General features: G+C 51.8%; 1 protein-coding gene across 1 annotated transcript in view; it reads left to right on the top strand.

Annotated features, from left to right (window-relative positions):
• LOC119194676 (kelch-like protein 29) overlaps positions 1-19,818 on the top strand; it is a 66,157-nt gene continuing 46,339 nt past the window's right edge. The window contains exon 1 of the mRNA XM_062559480.1: positions 1-291. The gene's annotated coding sequence lies outside the window, so the exon portion shown is untranslated. The remainder of the gene's footprint in view (positions 292-19,818) is intronic.

Here is a 19,818-nt window from a genome sequence, read left to right as displayed (position 1 = left end):
GAGGGGTTATTGATTATTAAAGATCACACTAATGAATCTCTCCACGCGGATTGTTCCACACTTGAAGGGCCTTTTTTTAAAAATTTGCCTTCTGAGTGAAGCGTGCCTGAATCAACCTCATTAACGGATGGCAAGCGCATGAATATTAAGGCCAGATTTATAGATGTTTTCATTTGTGTTGTGAAGCTGCGACTAATTCTCCCGCTGTAATTGTTTCTGCAGGTGCAGACGCCAGCGCTCCGAAGATCCCATTTGTCTGTGATGAGCCCCCCCGTCCGCCGGAGACCAAAGGTACGGTGCGCTACGAGAAGCTCATTATCTTATGTCCCAATAAACGCGTTTGGTATGCCGCAGGCGAGCTGGACCAAACGCCGCGGCGTCAAAGCCTCAGCTTCCTGTCGGACGATTGGCTACTTTAAAAAAAAAAAAAGAAAATGATACATTTTATTCAAATGTGAAGCCGACGGATTCTGCGACCCCCCCCCCCCCCCCCCCCCCGTGCTGCGCTTGGCGCTTCGCTGCGGCTTATTTGTGCGTAAGTGTACATGTTCCGTGTCGCTGGTTTGGTGGTGAGGGGGGGGGGGTCTGGAATTGTTTGATGCACGGCGTCATTAATTGGACTTGACTTCCTCGCCGCGTTCCTCCTCGCCACTCAAAAAGCCGTCACGGGCCGTCACGGGGTCGCAGTCTGATCCCAGCGGCCCCGCGGGACCCCAGGAATGTACACTTCCCCCCCCCCCCCTCCCCCGGTGGTTCGCTCACCGCCGATGGAGGGGAATTGAATTAATGGGGCGTCCCGCTGCGAGGGCAGATTAGGACGACATGCTGCTGCCCTGTGATCCCTGAGCGAGGCGACCAAGCGGGGGGGGGCTCCACAGACACATCTTCGGGGGGGGGGGGGGGGGGGGGTTGTTAACGTGTAGTCTCACCTTGTTGTGCGTGATTGTTTACCACCACGCGGTCATCAGGGGGCGCGAAGAGAAAAGCACACGAGGTGTTGAGCGCCGTGTGGGCGGGACGTCGCTCTGTGGCGATACAAACGGGCTTTGGACTCTTCATGCATGACTCACACATGGACACAGTGTCTCTTTGAAAACATTTGCTTTTATATATTTGTGTTTCGGTGAATGGAGTCTTTTGTGTTGTTTTTTTTTTTCCCATTAGTTTGCTCAGAACGCCTCGCAGGCGTTTCCTCCGCTTCGCTCGTGGTCGTTTGCCTTGATAAAGAGCGAGCGACCAACCGCAATCCTTTCTTTATCTTTTTGCCACCCACCTGGGGAAGTAATGGTCATCATCATCCTGCCCCCCCCCCCCCCCCCCCGTAGTGTGCCGTTCGCGTTGGGCCCCCAGACGCTGTCTGCGGGAATCATCCTCAAGGCCTCCTCCCGGTAATGATGGATGACAAGCTCGGTCTCCTGGTGGCACGCAGGGCCGCTCACACGGAGGTGCCATCGGCCGGCAGCCTACCTGGTGCACGGGGGGTGGGGAGGGGGGGGGCAAAAGACTCTGTAATGATGGAGAGAGAGAGAAGGCTTCGTGTCTCCTGTTGAGCAGTGCAGTAAATTGCTGCGACTCCCTCTGGTTCTGCTAGTAAAAAGCCAGTGGTCACACAAAGAGGGCTGCAGCTGACACTGGTGTGGCTTAAGTTTGGCCGACTAGAACCGGGGGGGGGTGGGGGGTGAGGTTCTGTCTAAATCTTAAGTTTCTCAGCTCAAGGATTTGTTCCGTTCTCCGGCTGCCGTTTTCTTTTCAAGGCGCCGCGAGCGCTGATTGTTTTCATTAAAGCGCTTCATCTGTAAATGATTTTTTTTTTTTTTTTTTCAATAATTTGAACCATTGTTTGGTTTAAGAATGTCAGAAAGTAGTGGAAAACGTTGCTTCCAGTGTCCCGGTCTCCAGAGAGATGTTTTTTAAAATGTCGATCTGTGCAACAAACAGCCCAAAATCCTGGTTTCAATTAAGTCAAACAAAGTAGTAACGTCTTCTTTCTTTATTTGACAAAAGCTTTCAATCCTCCTCTTTGAACTCTGGTGACGTGGCCCCTGGTTTTTTGACATGTGTTTGGACCCGTCCCTCCATATGGGGTAAATTTAGCTTCATAGCTTTGCATCTAGAATCCTTTCCACACGTTATATCTTTAAAGAGCCGTTAGCCGCGGCTGATTGGTAATGAGGAGTCTAAGACCAATAACATGGTATTTTATAAAGAATATACTTTTGTATCACAAATGCATTAATCATCATGAAAACCCCATAATAATACATCATTTCAGGTTGTGCGTGGGCACACATGCGCCTCCACCCAATGGAAGGTCCTGCTGAGGTGGAGATAACGGCGTCAAAACGCATTTTTCACCATAATTGGATCCGGCCCAAAAAACGCTCGCTTTAAAAAAAAAAAACCCGACTTCGTCTGCTCGAGGATCCTCATTAAGTCACGCTGGCGCTGTTCCAAGCAGAGAGCTGATGCCACTAGTGACATGTGACCTTTGACCCGGTCGGATGTTCCCTCAACGGTGGCGTCGGGCGGCGTCCTCCTTCCTCCCGTTCACGCGCCGCCGCCGCCGCCAGACCACAGCGGAGGCTAGAGCGGCGAGCGCTGTCACACAAACCAGCGGGACATTGTCAGCGCCCCCCTCCCCGCCCCCGGGGGGTGATTAAGACGCACAGCGCCGCAGGGGGTCGGCCCGTGGTTAAAGGGGCATGGGATCCTCCGAGGCCGACACGCAGCAGGGGGGCGTTTAGCATCTTATCCACGCCATTGAGGCTAATATCTGTGAATGGGGCATGCTGCCACTCTGAGGCTTTTCCTTTTTAAACGCCAGTCGGCGGGGGGGGGGGGGGGGGGGGCGAAGGAAGGGAGCGACTCCCGACGTTTCAGGACGTTTGGGTCCGACTGTTTTGCTGCGAAGAAGAAGAAGAAGAATCGGCTTCTGGTCCTGCTTCCCATCAGGGGGGAGGAAAATGACCCGTTTGAATGAGCGCCTTCGTGCCGCAAATTGAATAAATTACAAAAAAGCCAATTGCATTCGTTGCGGCATTTAAAGTTTTTCCAAAAAAGAGTCTGTGTGAAAAATGTCACCTGTGAAGCGTTTTGCCGTTTTTCAAAACCCTTTTTATTTGGAAAATACAAAATAATCTCCGGATGAGCTGCAGTGCCTTTGAACTACAAACAAGCACGCAACCAAAAAAAGGGAAATAAATTCTATTGATGGACGCATGAAGATAAACTTCATACCAGAACGAGATGAAACCATGATTCAAATTCAGACAAGGACTGAAGCCCAAAAAAACTCTTATTCTACTAAAAGCTTCAGGATGACGGCGTGTACGACAAGGGGTCACACGCCGCGGCGCTTCGGATTAAAACGCACAAGACCTGTTGCTCGCAGAGACATTTTTATATATATCTACTTTTTTTTTAAAGCGTGTTCATTGGTCTTCGTCTCCGTCTGATTCGCGGCGATACATTTTTTTGAAAGGAAGCCATTTTCCACGCCCGGCGTGAAAAACTCCCCCTTTTAACCGTAATTACTCGGGCCGCCCGGTGGGGGCCAAATGCTCGGCTGAAGGGGGGGGGGGGCTCTTATCAAAGAACTCTGATTCTCCTCGCCGTCCGTGGCCGCGCGGTAAATTGACCTGCAATTATTGGCGAGCATCATCTGCCAGGATCATGTTTTATCTGGACGCCGACACGGCGGGCCATCTGCATCACGGCGCCGGCCTCCCCCCCCCCGCCATGCAAGGCGCCGTGTTTTTAGTGTGTTGGGGGGTGAGGGGGCAGAAAGAGGAATTTCCCTCTTAAAACAGGAGCTCGAGGGCTGCTGTGGTTTATCGCCATGGTTACGGCTGTGTTAAGGAGGTTGTTCACAGGTACGCAGCTCGCCAGAATAAATCCTCCGCTTCTACCTGGCTTCAAGGAGGAGAAGGATCAGCAGATTGTGCGAGAGACTCTGAAAAAAGGATCATTGTGTGTTTTTTTCCCCCCCTCCTTTAATTATTGTGACACATGTGCGGTGCAGATGTCAAAGTGATCCTTTACGGGCTCAGCAGAGGTTTACCTCTCGCTTGTAAACCCGCATTCCAGCACCATGTGTGTTTTTAACTGCCCCCCCAAAAAGCGCCTCCCAAACTCCTCTGCTCCGGCGAAAACAAACTGTCTTAACACCCCCCCCCCCCCTCCCCGCTTTCTCCTCGAAGCTGGAAAAAACGAAGTTGCTGTCTGCAAAATTTGCTGCAGCCGTCATGAAGCCTGGAGAACCCCCCCCCCCCCCGCCCCCTCACACCTGTGCAGAAGGTGATGTCCCTCCTTGACTTTTAGACACGGATTGAGGGCACCTCAGACATCGCATCACAGCCAATTATTTAATGTAGATTTTATTTTTTTGTTGGTCAAACTGACATTTTGTTGCATCTGAAATGTCTTCAGTTAAATCTTCCCTTAAAGGATTTGTAGATTCAGGGTTTTAACGAGATCAGTAAAAAGCTTTTAAAGGCGTTTAATTAAAGCACTACCGGTGTACATTTAGTCCTCTTTGGTTATATTTTCTGCAGTTGATGAACTTGCATCTAAAGCCTCCATCAAACCAGATGTTTTGTGATGTTTTTTTTTTACCCCTGTGTGAAGAAGGCCCGAAACAAGTTTACTTGACATTTCGCCTCCGTATCATCTCCGGGGAATGAAGTTTTCCGACAGGCACACATTGATTTCACCAACCTGTGATCCTCGGCCCCCTTTCTCCCTCCCCCCCCCCCACTTCCTCCCACCGTATCTGCACTTCCTTCTTCCCTTTTGCACGCACTCTTCTTCTTAAAACTTTTTTTCTTTACCAATTTAGCCGCTGAGAGCTCCTCTTGTTTTCGGTCGTGGAGAAAAAAAAATCAATAGACATCACAGGAGGGATCGAGCGCTGAGGAGGGAGGGAAGGAGGGAGGGAGGGAAGGAGGGAGGGAAGGAGATGGACTGCCATCCTTGTCAGTCTGACCCTGCCTGACGGCTGTCATCTCCTTTAATTGCTCGGCTAATATCCTCCCCACTCAGCCTGGATGTAGGTCAGCGAGGGCCCCCCCCCCCCCCCCCCCGCTGCAGCAGACTCCTCGCTTCCTCCCTCTGTCTTTCCTTTCCTTATCCCCTTCAGGCCCAGGCTCAATTAAAATGAAAAAAAACATGGCGTAGGAATATGAGACAGAGACGGTTGTTTCTTGCTCCGAGATGACCCCCCCGGTTTGGATTAATCCAATCAGAAACCTTCTCCTCCCCCCCCCCCCCCTTCCAGCAGTAGATAATCATTTATGCACCCTGTTCTATTCTGGGATTGGAAATAGGCTTCCCAGAATGAACGGTTAAATCCCCCCCAGGTGATGCGAGACTTTTCTTTGTCTGCGTTCTGCACCTCGGGGTCAAAACAGCGTCTTTGCAGCAGAAAGTCAAAACGATTGAATGCTGCATTTAGAGTTCAAAGGTGAACTCTGGGATATCGCCGCAACCTCCCTCCCCCCCCCTGCAGCCGTAGCGGGCGCGTGTTTTTGGATGCCGGTTGTTTACACCCACCGCCATCCCGGGGCAGCCATTTTGAAAACGAGGTAGCGAAGCACGAACGAGGCAGCGGGGGGGGGGGCGGGCGGGGGGGAGGAGGCAGTAATTGTGAACAGAGCTCTGAGCCAGTAACCGTCAAGGCCCCCTACCTCCCCGCCGCTGCCGGGTTTAATGGAGCGTGTGAGGGCCGAGGTGCGCTGCCCCGGGCCTGTAGGCTCCCTTCAGATGGGCCCCCACCCCCCCCCCCCTCCCTCCTCCCTCCTCCACCGTGGAACAATAAAGGCCTCAGGTGGAGCAGCCGGAGAAAGCATTAGCAGGAGACCCTTCCTGCCCGGTTCAGCCTCGCCGCCCTCCGTTTGCTTTCTTCAGTGAGACCACTGCTCCCCCCCCCCCCCCCCCCACTACCCTCCTTTCCACCCCCACCCCCCCCACAGGCAGGTCCAAACAACCCTGTGGAACTTGCTGATCTCTGCCCGTGTGACGACTCTCTTCACTGCGCATCCGTCCCCCTGGCGCCCCCCCCCCCCGTGGTCTTGCTTCGGATCCCCTTTCACGTGGAAGAGTGGAAGTCCAGCTGTTTGCTTTGGAGGAGGCTGGTGGAACCCAAAGGGTCGCACCGGGCCCGGTTCTGGAGCCGCTCTTCTGTGGGCGCGATGCCCGGATCTCGCAGGCCTGTGGCGTCGCCGTTCGGGGGAAACCGCATCGGGACAATTAAAAAGCGCAACGGCAGTTCCTTTCAACTGGCGAATCGATTCAGGGACACGTCTCTCTGTAACTGTCACCAAGCGTCACGTGACCCATCGGGACCAATCGCTGTGTCTTCAGCTAAAGCCCAGACGCTGACGCTGACGTTGATGCGACTTGAGTCCCCTCGGGAGACTGAAGGGGATGCGTGAAGTGTGCAGGTGTTTTTCCGACACGTCGTCCGTTCCGGGGGGGGCGGGTTCTGGTGGCGGCGCGTCCTCCTCGCCGGCGCGTCGTCTGCGGCGTTTGCTTCACGATTTGTGACGCCGCTGCCAAAACAATCCGAGAGGAAGACGTTGACGTGAACAGTCTTGAGGTTGGATTTGTGAGTCAAACCCTCCCCCCTCCCCCCCCCCCCCATCCCCCCCTCCCTCTCTCTGCCACCCAGCTGCCTCGTAAACAGATTTCGAAGATGAGCTTGTCGAGTGGCATCTTCCTCACCACGCAAGGCCGCAGCCCCTCTCGGGCGGGTTGGGGAGGGGGAGGGGGGGGAGGGAGTGTGAGGCATCAGGATGATCTTGCCATCGCTCTCTTGAAATGGCTTCGTTTCTGCTTTTCAGCCGGGGTCGGTTTGTTGATGGCGTCCGCGTGTAAGTGCCAGTTATCACTTTTGATGTCGCCAATTGACTCCCATCAGTCTGCAGACGCTTCACCCACAAAAGGGATGAGAGGCATATTTTCTTTTTTTTTTCTTCATCCAAATAACCAACTCGGCAACACCTTTTTTTATTTATTTATTTTTTTAAAGATTTGCTTATTCAAGCAGTTCTGTGATCGCTAACGTCAAAGTCGGGGCGCTTGTTTGCTCCCGAGAGAAGAAATGAAATTGCCTCAATCAATCCTTGATCGTTTTTTTTTTTTTTTTTAATACGCCGCGTGACGGCAGATGAGATGGGGGGGGGTAAAAAAAAAAAAAAAATCTCTGCTGGAGTCGGTCCTGACGCACGCGGAGCGGCATTAGCATTACTTTACCTCACATCTGGGTCTTTACCCTAACGGGAGAACACATTCAGAGCTGCTCTCGGACCGCTTGTAATAATTCATAAAACCTCGCAGAGCTGAAGGCAAGGTGATATTTTTTATTTTTTTTTACTTCGTGCTGAATCAGGGACACAATAATGGATTCATTGAGGACATTTTCACACCTCAGCCACTGAGGAACCACGTGTGCCTTTTTAGGGGGTGGGGGGGGGGGGCGGCGGCTCTGGTCCAGTGGACGTGAGGCTTGTCCGTCAGCCGGAGATGGTGCGACGGTGCTTTGAACACGGACGATCCATCGCACGGCGCCGCGTTGACCTGCAGCCTCAGTCGTGCGATGCGTTTGGTGCCAACGAGCCGCTGTCAGCTGGTCCGTTAACGTGTCGGAAATGACTCTCTAACTCAAAGCCTCACTCAGCTGCCAGTGTTTTTTTTTTTTTTTTCTTTTACCTGTAATTTAGTTCCACTTCCAGCTGTTTTATATGTATTTAATTCATTTTCCTATATTCTAAATTATAGAGGAGTTTCCCTTTGAAACGGGAAATGCCAGTAGCCGACGTTTTGTACTGAATACATAATTAAGGCAGCGCAAATTGGCATTTAAAATGTCACGTCTGGACGTTGCTATGGCTGTCGATGCATAAGGTGGTGTATATTAATCTTTTTAGTATCTCCTCACATCCCTTCAGATCATTTACACCCTGTTAAATGTTGTAACAAAAGAACACCGGTGCAACGACCCAGCTGACGCTGAAAAGGAGCGAGTCAGCGACATGTTTAATAAATAATAAAAAACCGACCCCTCAAAGGTCTTCGTAGACGGGAGGTCTCTCAAATGATGGTTTACGGTCGGGCTAATTGAGGTGCGCCAGTCGTTTTTTTCTTTTCTTTTTATTATGCCTCAGAAAAGGCGGCTTCACTTCCGCGCGGCGGAAGGAGCGCCGTCTCCCAAGGCCTCGCCGTAATGGCGCTTGTACTCAAACCACCTTTATTTTTTTAAAGCTTCACCTCTCACTGGCGGCTTTCAATGAGAACCAAGACATTACATTTCTGTGTCTGATTTAACCTGAAGGTTGAATGGAAAGTGGTGTCGTTTATTGCCGTTTTTATTTATTCTTTATTTTTTATTTTTAAAGCTCCTCCATTCAGAGCTGGTATGAATATGAAGTGAAGCCCGAGGCGTGAAGGCCCCCAGCTCCGTGTTTTATGATCACCAATCAGCGGTTCACCTCGGTTATTTATTACCGAAATGATTTGTTTATCAAATAATTAATTAGCTCCATCCCATTACGGCCCATCGCGTTCCGCCGACCCGTCCGTCGCTGCGTCGGGGGGGGGCGGCGGCGTTTTATGTTCCCCGTGGTTGTGATTTTGAGACGAGATTCACTAGACAATTTCCAGGTTTATTGCTGCTGTGCCCGGGCCGTCCCTGATAGGATTAACCAACGTCCAATGAGGGACGGCTGGACAGAATCGGAAACGCCCCCCCTCTGACTGATGGTGCCCCCTTCAGCTAACGCCAGGGAAGATGAATCACGTATCGGTGCACTTGAAACCAACCAATCGATAATAAGACGTCTGGCGCCCGTATTGACCACAGATGAGGTCGGCGCGCGATGGCGAAGGGGGAAGCGCACGCGTCGCCTCGAGGCGCACGCCGCGGGTTTGGAAGCCACTCGAACGTTTCTTCACACGTCTCTGTCTCGCTCTGCGGGTGCTTTCAGGTTCTGGTCCGGTTCCTCCTCACATTGACCTCTGTGTGGTTCTAGTTCTGAGCGTCGGTTCATGCACGCCCCCCCCCCCCCCCCCCACCCCCCCTGCTTCCTGTGTCACCGATAGACTGCATGAAATCAAAAAGCCCTCCACAAGGTCAGAGGTCGTCCGGTCTCTCGCCTCCTCGTTGATCAGCGTGCGTCGTGTCCGGCTCCAATGATCTTGGCAACACTTCAGCCCCCCCCCCCCATTTGATTGGCTCTGAGATTTCTTGGAAGGACGCGCATATCGTTCTCTCTCCCTCTACGCCTCGTTTCCGTTCTCTGCTTGATGGCCAATTACAGGAGATTGTTTTTCTTTTGTTGGACACGCCGGTCGGCGCCGGGGCCTCTTTTTTTCCTTCCTGGGGAGGCAGCGCCCCTTTTTTTCCCTTCTTTCCTTCTTTTCCTCTCCACTTGGCAGATGATGCGCACTATTTGATTAGAAGGTTTTCCTGGATAACCTTCAGACGATTGTATCGATGGTTTGGTGTCTTTCTGTTGGAGAAATGGCCGTCACTCTTTGCTTTTATTGACTTTTTTCTTGTTGCATATTTGTCGAGAGGAATATGTCCAATTCTTTTTTTTTTTTTTTTTAGCAGCGCCGTAATTTGTTTAGAAAATGAAGCAACTTTAACACTAAATCGTTCATTCAATTATGCAGAACCCTTAAATTAATATGCTCCAAAAAAACCTAGCTTGTGTTGATCCTGGAACAACAATGATGATGTTTAACCTGGAGCTAAAGACATCATTAAAAATCACCACCGTCCAATATCATCGAAGGGGAGAAAGCGGTAAATTGCTCTTCCTGTTCATTCGCTGAGAGCGAGTAACGTGTTCATACTGCGAGAGGAACTATCTGCAACACCACCAACTCCCAGAATGCAGTGCGGTCTGCGTTTCTTTTTTTAATCCAGCGATTGTTTTGTTTCCAAAGTCCCTCCCGAGGCGGCGGCTGTTACTCTTCTCGACGTGTCGCAACGCGCCGTCGGTCAGCGCTTCGCTGGGATGACGGACGGACGGACGGGGGGGGGGGGGGTTGCGTGGCCACGTTCGGCTCGTCGCGGCCCGTCTTCGTTTTCTGCTCCTCGCGCCTGATTGGTTGACGCTGGGGTTCCCGCGGAGCCTTTTGCGCGAGGAACATTGTTTACTGACGGCTACCTCCTGCAAACAACCGGGGGGGGGGGAACAGATGCTCGCCTTCGAGACGGAATTTCACACAACCGGCGCCTTGCAGGACTTTTAAGTACGAAAAAACAAGCTTTGAGATTTGGCTTGAAACTAATCGGTCTCTTCTTGTCTCTTAGTGTTGGTTAAAGTTAAATGTTTCACTTCCTCTGAGCCGTGGACTCCAGTCTATAAACAGATTCTACGATTCCTTTCCATCGCCACGTTCACCTGTGACTGCAGGTGCGCGTTGGTCTCCGTCTCTGTACGCCGGAAATAAGTGCTGCACCGTATCTGTTGTGTTACCCGGGGGCCATTTCATGTCGTTCTCTGCTGCTGTGTTTGGAATTTCTGCCTCAATAATGAGCCAGAACTGCTCCCTGGTGCCGACATCCAATCCCCCAACAGGACGCCACTAGTCGGTTGATGTGGAGTCTGTCTGCCGTGTTTTAACACCCTCTAGGATTGTGATGTTGTCACAAAATCACCCGGCGCTTATTCTTTGTTCGATTTTTTTTTTCCTCACGAGCGCAGCATTTATTTATTTTTTTTTATTTTGCAGGCAGGTTTCAAATGTCAGACGCCTCGTGTCCTTGACCCCCCCACGCCTGCAAGGAGACTTTTTCAAAAAAGGTCCCCGGCTCTCGGCTGCGTTATCGCAGCACAACGGCATCGCTTTGGCTTTGTTCCCGGTGATGGATGAGCCGTCGCCAGCGCGTTCCAGGACCCTGCAGCTCCGCCTTTTTTTAAAGTCGTGGATTGAAGTAAATGTTGCTCCCTTGAAAATAGAAAAATCGCTATGAACCCACAAGTTGAGAGGCCACGCGAACTCGTCGCTGTGTATTGTGTTTTCCGGCGTAAACTGACATCTGAGAAGTGTGGAGAATATAGACGGGGGGTGGGGGGGGGTGGGAGGGGGCCCCCGTGACGTTTGAGGCACGAAGCGGGACCTCTAATGAGTGTGTAATGCCCGCCGCTGCCAGCTGCCGCTGCCGCAGACTCCCTGCCGCGCCTGGAGGACGTGGGAGCGCACACGCCACGTCCGCCATCCACTCACCTGTCCTCCCGCTAATGGGCCAGCGCCGGGCATTTAATCAGCACCGCGGTAAAGATGGGAGTGTTGTGCTGTTTCGGGGTGGGGGGTGGAAGAGCTGGTTGTCCTTTAACCACAAGTTGCTCCTGGCAAAAGCTTGGGATGGACAAACGGCAGAGGTCCGTTTTTCATGTGAGGCCGTGGCAATCGTAGCGGAAGCTGGCAGAGCGGGCTGCAGGAGACTTGAGTACGAGCAACAAAGGGAGAAACCATTGGTGCACGAGAGAGAGCAGCCTTTTTTATTAATAAGCCCCCCCCCCCCCGTCCCCCGTCCCACGTCCTCCACCAGAGGATTGAGAAGGCGTGTAGCGCTGCGTCCACAGAGGGTTCTCAACGCCGCCGTGCATTTTACTGCTTGTAAAAGCAATCATTTCCACCCCTTCATTCACTCCCAACCCCCCCGCACCCCCCCCCCCCCCTCCTCTGCTGAGTCAGCGCACCTTTATATGGAGAGTGGCTCCCTCAGCCGAGACGTTATTGATTTGCCCCTGTTTGTAAGGGGGAAATGTTCCCAAACCTCTCATGGCCAGCGCTGCACGGCCCGGGGGCGCCGCCGAGGAAAACATGAACATTACTACGCACACACGTGCACGCACACACACACACACTCGGGCGCACATGCATTCAGAGGCGTTACATCAACGCCAACCCAATCACACAGTTGGACAGAGACGCACGACACAGATGCAGAGTTACATACGAGTATAAGCTGTGCATGCGTGTGAGTGCTGGCTTCATGCGTGGTAAACGATGCATTTATTTATTGCGCCCCCCCCTCAGACTGGCCCGCTGCCGGGACCTGAAGTCGCCACCATCGGTCATTCCAACATATAAGCTTCATACCCAGGGAGCAGATTGTCCCTCTTTCTCCCCCACTCTGCCCTCCCTGCGCTTGTTTGCTCCATCTCACCGCTGTGGTAGTATTGTCTCTCACACACACACACACACACACACACACTGTGACTCACCCAGAGCACATTTCACCAGAGGACACACACACACACACACCTTACTTGAACGCGGGCCAGTGAGCTACATCATTGCTTCATTTGGATCAAACTCCAGAGCTCAGGAGTCATTTATCTACATAGTGTGTGTCTAACCTTCAGGCGTCGCACTCCTCGCCACTGGGAGGAATCAATGCCAGCGTGTAGAACAAAGAGGCGCCCCCCCCCCCTCCTCCCCTCCCCCCGGACTTGACCAAGGTGGAGATGTGAATAACTGATGTTGTGTTCTACGGCTGTGGTCGTCAACGTGCAGACATGATGGCAGAATGCGTTTTATCTTCTGTTTGAGTGGAAAATAATTTAAAGGAAGCGTTGCCCCCCCCCCCCCCCCCCCTGCTATAAAACCTGACCGTCCCTTTTTGTTGCACTCTTTAAAAGAAGCACGTTGGCGCCTAAATAAAAAGCCACTCTTGTATTAAAATGTCAAGGAGATTTAGACGGCTTCATGAGGTGGAGGTTTGCCATTATTCGCTGTTTGCCTGAATCTCGACTTTCCCAAAGTGTGTGTGTGTGTGTGTGTGTGTGTGTGAGATGTCTCACTAGTGGCTGTCTGCACTCACAGCATTTCCTATTACGTATTCTGCAACACACACACACACACACACACAGGTACAAGCACGTACGCACCCCCCTTAGTGTCTCGCTATCCTCCTTCCCCATCTCCTGTGACTCTGTCTGGCTGGTACAGCTTGAGTGACAGCTCTTGGTTTGTCTGGGGTATCCGTGGTTACAGCCCAGAGGCCTGTGCCAGGGGACCTGGAGCTGTCAGCGCTCTCTGAATCCCGAAACCGGAGACGGGTGGCCGGGAGCGACCTCTTAATCCCCGACCCCCCCCACCCGCGGGCGGCTCTGTAGACGAAATGGAGCCCGATGCGTCTCGTTACCTGTTGGGGGAAACAATGAAAATACGGTCCGAATGTTACTCAACCAATCAGAGCGCTGGATTTCATCTCCCCGTGTTATACAATATTTTTAGTTTGTCTGCTTGTTGTTTGTTTATTTATTATTGTGTAGTGTCAGACTGTGCAGCCCCCATACTGCAGAGGAAAAATGCACCATTTCATGATGTGCTATAAAATGTGTGCTTACCGCCGTAAACCGTGCCAACAAAAAACATCAAGGTGTGGACAGTGCGGAAGAAAGCAAACAACAAGAAACCATCTTAACCCATTCCACCTTAGACGGGTCTCATTGGCTCACACACACACACACACACACACACACACACACACACACACACACACACACACACACACACACACACACACACGGCACTCCTACTGCCGCTTCCTCTCTTTCATGCGCTTCGCTCGGTGACCTTCACGTAAACCGGCGTGCACGCACTCACTCACCCGGGCCTCGGCCACCACGAATCAAACCTCCGGAGGCTGCTCTCGGGGACGAGGTCGCGCCGCGGTCATCGCGGTTGTCGAGCGGCTCGCGTGAGACGACCCGGCGGCGGCGGTCCCACAGCAGAACCGTGCACTCTACGTGACCCCCGCGGTGGCCGAGGATGACATGAGCACTAAGGCCTAGGCGCCTCAGCATGACTATTTAATGTGTGTGTGTGTGTGTGTGTGTGTGTGTGTTCGTTCAGCCACAGAGAGTGAACCCGCACCCCGGGAATCCACCAGAACCGGTGTTGACAGCGGGCCTCGTGTGCGAGTACGATATGTGATTCCACCCCTGAACGTCACACCACACTCAGGTTCCCTCTATCGCGCCGTGTAGTTTTGCCCTATTTTTATTTTCCAGCTGATGGTGCTTTGAAGTATAGCCAACTCCCGGTGACCCCCCCCCCGTACATTTTTAATGGGAGGTAACAGCAAAAGATCCAATTTTAAAATGACTGGTGCATCACTGGCAGAGTTTCTATTCACAGAGGGAGTGTCCATCAGGGGCAGGTTGTCTGTTGAAAAGGAGAGGAGCCCTTCCATATTTAGTGAGCACCGCTTAATGGTTCTAGAGGGAGGGGGAGGGAGGGGGGGGGATTAATAGGCTTGGATGTGTTCGGGGGCCCGAACTGGATTACGACCTACGTTTTGTTTTTTTAAGGTCACTGATGGAAGCGGGCGTCAGAGAGGCGGTGGATAAAGTGGGAGGAGTCATAAAGTGATGCGTAGTGTCAGGGAATGTTGTGATGGATCCTTTCTCCCATTGTAAACATGAGGGCTCATTTCGGAACGTTACGGAGTTATTTTTAAAGATTCTCACATCTATTATTTAACTGATGCAGGCGGCTGCGGCCGTGATCTGTCACGCTTCCTCATTTTCATGTAAACAAGAGCTTCTTTACGCCTGCAGCACAAGCAGAGACTTTATTTCTAATCCCGCGTGCTCAGCGTAGATCAGAAGTGATCAATGGGTTTAGTTTTAAAGAAATGCTGATCTCCGTTTGCGATCAATAAGCGTGAATAAATGTGTACGAGACTTTTGGACACGCGTTTGTTTTTATGCAATTTTTAAATACTTTTTATATTATGCTTAACATATATTTTTAGATCAAACTAAAACCAGATGGAAACGCACAGCAAGTCAATTCTAATGTATGAATATAATAAATGGTCATAGATCATGAAGGGACTTCTACCTCTTATCATGTTTTCTGGGTGACTGTAATAAACTCAGCAGAAAGCTGGTTTTCTCGATGCGTCATTCTGCACGGCCACCAACTTTGATGCCCCCCCCCCCAACGTGTGTTCGTCCCCGGACGGAGCCAATTGGTGCAAAACTGACAAGTCATTGTCTTTTCCTAAGCCGCCGTAATTCATCCGCACTCGAGGCGGCGGCTTCGGCTGATTGCGTTCTCGACAGAGCAATCTCCACCACGTCATAGCGGATTTGGCTTTTATGGCGGCTTTGACGCCAAATGCGAGGGGACAGTGGCGCGCCCCGGGTTCTGATTGAAAACGCCGCGCTTGTCTGCGGCGGGCGCACCGAGGGACGGTCGCGAGCCCTCGAACCTCCTCGAGAGAAGATTGGAGTTTTTCCATCTGCTTCCCCCTCGGGGGCCCTCGTCCTCGTCCTCCTCCTCCTCCTCCTCCTCCTCCTCCTCCTCCTCCTCCTCCTCTACCGCGATGTCCACGAAGCCGTGACGAAAACAATGGACACCTTTCATCCAGCTACCTTGTTCTGTTTGTGCGAAGAAACTGTCCTCTACTCTGTTATTAATGTGGAGAACATTTTGGGATACGTTAACATCCGGCGCCTCGGCATGCAAATAGTTTGTTGCTATGGCGTGCAGCTCAGCGGGGGGGGGGGGGGGGGGGGGGTGGTGTGTCTCTGAGGGATACTCTGCATTCAAAGGTATCGTCGGATCCGCCCGCCCTAATATTTCACTGTCAGAGCAGAGGAGTTGAGGGAGATCGCCCGAGGGGGATCCAACCTGCGAGTGTAGCCTCAAACCGGCCCTGCGTGTTTCTGAACTACCTTTAAGATTATGTTCTTTGATTATTTAAACCAACACCCCCCCCCCCCCCCTCCCCCCCTCCTCCTCCTCTCCTTTTGAACATCAGGGTTTCCTAACAGAGCATGAACGTCATTAAAGCCAAACTAAGGCAGACTGCAGGATCTTAAACTTTTCTGTCTCTCTCACTTACGGTCAAACGGCGAGACGTAAATCGGTGTTTTTATTTAATCCAACGTGCTCCAGTACCCGCGCATGCTGCCGTCCTCCGGGAGCGTGGCAACGGGAAGGTCTTCGGGCCCGGTTGGAAGCTCGGAGTTGGTCTTCCCTGGTCCGATCAGAGCCGCGCCAACGATGAGACCCGCAGAAACGCATGCTTTGTGAAACGCATGCTTTGTGAAACGCATGCTTGCAGAAACGCATGCTTGCAGAAACGCATGCCAAGATTCCTCGTGCACGCTGAAGGGCGAGTGACGTCGAGCCCAGACGCCGACCGATCCACTCGCCTCATTATCCCGTTATTGCCTTCAAAGATGCCCCTCGCCCATGTGACAACCCTGGCCCACCTCCACACCCCCCCCCCCCCCACCCCTCCCCTCCTTTCAACCCGTCTCAGCAGTTTGGACATAATTGGCTGGATCCACTAATGGGTGGAGGAGCTGCTGGTGCTGACGCTGCCTGCTTTAACATCACGGCCGGGTTGCAGAAGCCATCAATCATTTAATCTGTTGATCAACTCCAAACACGCCTTTTTATCTTTGAAACAACAGACTTTTAATCAATCTCAATCGCAGCGTTCCTTGTTCTTGCTGATGTTGCAGGTGCTCGGGGGGGGGGGGGGGGGGGGGGGGGAAGGAGGTGGGGGTGGGGGGGGGAGGGTTGGCAGCGCGACTTGATGAGTGATGCCAAGGTATCCATGTTCATTTTGGGGACGAGGCAGCGGAGCCGTGATGAGGACGTCTTATATTTCACCCTCTGACCCCCCCCCCGAAATCGGGGTCGACATACATGAAGTAATCAGAGATCACGTCATGCATCACTTTTTAAAGCGACTCTGCTTTTGAGCTGGATGTTTTTGCCGCTTTACGGACGCGTGTCAGACGTCTCGGATGCATCGGCATTGTAAAGAGGCCGAGGTAATAAGTGAGAGCCATGCATGCATTGCCAAGGCTGATCTTTGCGCCCCCTCCCAAAAATGAAGAAACCCCTTCTGAGCAAAGAGCAGCAGGGGAAGAACAGAGGTGGATGCAAATGAAGAGGGGTCAGGTCATTTAATACCTGGTAATTAGACTCCACAGAGTGACCTTCTCCGGTGTGACCAGGAGAGAAATGGTTTAAACGCCACAACGCAGGGCGGGGGGAGGGGGGGGGGATTATTCAGCTTATTATTTTTGATTATTCAGGCATACGCTCCTTTAACCCTCTTTTATTTTGTCACGCGCTGCTTTTAGTAACTGCATTTTTACTCTCACCGAGGGGGAAATGTTGCCCATTGAAAACGTCCCTTGTTTTGTTACATATATTAATAAATTGAAACGCATTAGTCATTTTGGAGATAAAAAGCTGCTGATGCCGATGGATTTGTCCAAAGAAATAACTTTGTCTTTCTGTATCATTTCCTCTCTCGGCTCAAAGTACCGAATCTGTCACCATCATTATTATCTTTTTTTTATTATAACTATTATGTTATGTGAGCGATCGCTGCAGTAACCCTGCCAGGAGTGTCTTCACATTAAAATGACTTATCCCGGATTGTGAAGTGAATAGACTCATAGACGGCGGCGGCGGCGGCGGCGTTGGCCTCCCCTCGCCTTCTCGCGTAGCCTTCATCACAACGTGTAAACACATCAACCCCCCTCGTGTGAGTCCCCTCGCTGCTTTGCATGGAGAGATCTCCGAAACCAGGGAGGCCAAATGAATCACTCAAACCCGCCTGAACCTCATCAGAACTCCAACAGAATGGTCGTTTTTGCCACAAATCCTTTCACTACGAATGACGGTTCCGGTTATTTTGAGCAGTTTTCTTCAACAGTTTCGATGGATTTTCAGAGGGTTTCTCCGGTGTTGCGTCACAACCAAACAGGCCGCTCTCTTTAAATGCCCCCCCCCCCCCTCCCCACTGTGCAGCAGAGTGCTTTAACGCCGCAAAGTCAGAAACATCAGGAAACTATCTGTCCCTAAAATGCCTCCATAGTGTTTTGAGATGAAAAGGTTTGGCACCGGAACATTTTCTACTAGAGATGAAATGGAAATATCCTGCTAGAAAGGAGCTCTTTCCCCAATGCTGAGCCTTCAGTCCTGCTTTAAAGCTCCAGAAGCCACTGGACAGAATAATTGCTGAGGCACACTGTTTTTTTTTTTTGTTTTTTTTTATTCCTCTTTTTCGAGAAAAAGGGAGAAAAAAAGAACTAAAGAGGACAAAAGCGAGGAGAGATTAATAGAAAAAGAAGCTAAATCTAAATGAAGGTGGTAACATACTGGGGTGAAAGATGAGAAACCACACACACACACACACACACACTTCAACACACCCGGTCTGCAGCTGTGGCCATTTATTCTGGTTTGTTGAGCAAGAAATGCTCCCAGCGAATCGGACCAGATCAAACCTCGCTCTGCGCCTCCATCCAGTGGAGCTCCTCCTGGCACGCACAGCTGTACCTACACTGCCTTCATGCATGCGATGCATGCTTTCACGTGCGTGTGTGCGTGCGTGTGTGTGTGTGTGAGGTCAGTCAGAGTGCAGTGAGATAAGTGTGTCAGCAGGGAGGAGGCACTTTGGTCCCCTCCTGACTGGTCTCCTCGGCCAAGTGAAACACCGGAGCCGCTCTCTAACTCTCACTTATCGACAAGCCCCTGCTCTGCTCCACACTCTTTGTCACACGTTTCGCACAAAATCAAAGCCGCAGTCGTGCAGCGTTTCGGGGCAGATTCGCGCGGCGCTGTGATGTCACAGAGAGGCCGCGAGACAGATCGGTAGTATATATGAGGGACGTTTTGATGCCGATAGCTTATGCTTGAAATGCGATGTATTGCTACCTTTTTAAAAAAAAAAAAAATTAGAATTCAAGGGAGAATGTCTTTAATATTACAGACGAAATGGTCCAAACTAAAACATGGATGAGAATGAATCGTATAATGTTCTATTTATATGCTATGAATTGAATTGTTATTCCCTGATCCCACATCAGACGTCGGTTCTGTTTATTTATGTACAAACCGCGTGTCCAGCTGGGAGGGGAACACACACACACACACACACACACACACGTCCAACACCCTCGGAGCTCAATCACAGCTGCAGACACACTGTCGCATGACGGCAAACAGCGTTTTAGCCGAAATGAGTGTTTTCCGAAGCGACGGCGTCACCGGCTGCATTAACTCTGAAACCGACAGAGAGCTCGCGTCGTCGAAGCGGTTGACCTTAGAATAGAGTTAGACCCCCCCCCCCCCCCCGTCCCCCGCCCCCCCCCCCCCCCCCGTCTCTCCCCCTCCCTTTTTACAGGGATGCACAAAGACCTACAAACAGAGCCGCGGGAAAGCATTTACACAAAGCTGAGGCGCGTTGTGGCTGTGTGAGCGTAGTGGTACTAATACTGTCAACACACTCCCCAACCAGGCGGGCAAGTGCTTGGAGTTGGATTCAGAGGGGGAGGGAGGGAGAGAGAGGGGAGGGGGGGGGGGGCTGAGCCGGCTGACTGAGAGTTTCGTGCCGCGGTTCTGACAGAAGCGGCGCCTCTGAGGGGGGAGAACGCGGTGGAGATGTGCATCTAAAGTATACGGGGGGGGGATGCAGTATTTATTTGTGTCTGAGTGGAATGTGATGTGTGTGTGCTTCGTAGGGCCCCCCCCCCCCTCCCGTGCGATGGCGAGGGCGTTCATTAGGCCCCTCCCTCGGACCATAATAATAATAATACACTATAGCGGCGCGTCTTGAGCAAGTGCTTTAACTCTCCTCGGCGCCTTGTAATGGGTCGCTTAAGAAGAGACGATTGATTTTCTTCTGCCTCAGATTCGCTCCCTCGTAGCGCCACTGTAGCACTACGCGTTTCTCACTTCCTGTTCGGCGGCGGTGGGGGGGGGCTGTGGGTAGCAATCATTTTGAAAAAAGCAAACAGAGCCTGAGAGGGAGAG

Source organism: Pungitius pungitius, chromosome 20, assembly GCF_949316345.1.
Source record: "Pungitius pungitius chromosome 20, fPunPun2.1, whole genome shotgun sequence".
Lineage (NCBI taxonomy): Eukaryota > Metazoa > Chordata > Actinopteri > Perciformes > Gasterosteidae > Pungitius > Pungitius pungitius.
The sequence above is the reverse complement of the archived record's forward strand: the minus strand, read 5'-3'. Positions and strand labels throughout refer to the sequence as shown.